Genomic DNA, 1,558 nt, shown 5'->3' on the forward strand with positions numbered 1-1,558 from the left:
AAAAAAAAAAAAAAAAAAACAGTTAAGGGATTAATCTCCTACACAATTCATTTACTTCATTCGAATGTTAGAGCCACTCATGTTTATTTGTGTTTCTAACTTACTTTAAATTTATTTGTAGAAAGGCAAAGGAGAGTGGGTCTTTCCCTCATGTTCACTGTGTATTTGGATAGTTCAAATCACTTCACTTCTACCTGACACATATGACTAGGAATGACCTTCAGATAGCGTTTAGCATCTGTAACCTATCTGACAATAATGTGTTCATCAGGGACCTCTGGATTAAATCACATACTGCCATATTGAAGCTGAATGTCAGATTGAAAAATAAATGTGCTATATTAACTGAAATACCAGTCTTTGTGTAGGAATTTTGTCATATGTTTAAGAAAAAGCTAAAAAGAATGGAAATCCTATGACAATAACTTAAGTCTTTCTTCAAAGTGCATGCAGTCGTTTGCAATACCTCATTCAGCCAAGTATTTGTTCTCTTCCTCATTCAATATAAGGCAGCTTTCAGTTTGCTTAGAAGGCAACACTAGAAGGTTAGAGTTCAGCAGAAACAATTTCAAAATGTGAGTTCAAACTGAATAAATGTGAATTTCTGTAGGAAGTAAAGAATCAAAATATCAATTTAAAGACTGCAATATATGATAATTGTTTTTAAAGTATTTGATTAAACCTGATAGGTTTCCCTGAAATGAAAAAAATCAGTTCTAAAACCAAAGCTGAGTTTTATAAAACATGAAAATGTAAATCAGCCCTATCCATAATACTTTCTCTAAAACTTTATCTTACAGTCACTTTCAAATAACTATTCAAAAACATAACTGCTATAATAATCTCTTGAAATAAGTTAAAACTTTTTAAAATATGAACACTGTAGTGTAAAACAAAGAATCTAGGGGAAGGAAAAGTAGAGAAAGAAATGCCACTTCCAGTCCAAAGCTTTATTTGCCAAGTTTTCTTAGAATGACTTTTACCAACTTATGATTTCTTGTCAACAGAATGTATAATGGAAATACTGACTTTTGTCTAAAGTGGCATTCTTGACTTCGTCTGTGATGCTACTATAAAGTAATAAATTATGAAATTGTTGCAAGGTGCTGTTTTTGCCTTAAAATTGTGTGTCTTGAAAATTATAGTATTGAAGGTACTGACTGAGACTGTGCAAATGTTGGGCACGCTTGTCATGAGATAATCGGTTTTTATTCTCACAAAATTGTAACTATGTAAGTGTGTTTATTAAAAGAACATAAATGAAAAAAGTTACAGGAATTAAAAGTTGTGGGATGGAAAAGTTATGGGATAAAAAATATGGTGGAAAAATTGTGACAAAAAGTTGTAGAAAAAAGGAAAAAAAAAAGTTGCATGGAAAGTTTTTTTAAAAAGTTATGAGAAAGAAGTTACGGGAAAAAGTCATGGGATAAAAATAAATAAAAGTAAGGCCGGGCGAGGTGGCTCAAGCCTGTAATCCCAGCACTTTGGGAGGCCGAGGTGGGCGGATCACGAGGTCAGGAGATCGAGACCATCCTGGCTAACACGGTGAAACCCCGTC

This window comes from Piliocolobus tephrosceles, unplaced genomic scaffold, assembly GCF_002776525.5.
Source record: "Piliocolobus tephrosceles isolate RC106 unplaced genomic scaffold, ASM277652v3 unscaffolded_23978, whole genome shotgun sequence".
Lineage (NCBI taxonomy): Eukaryota > Metazoa > Chordata > Mammalia > Primates > Cercopithecidae > Piliocolobus > Piliocolobus tephrosceles.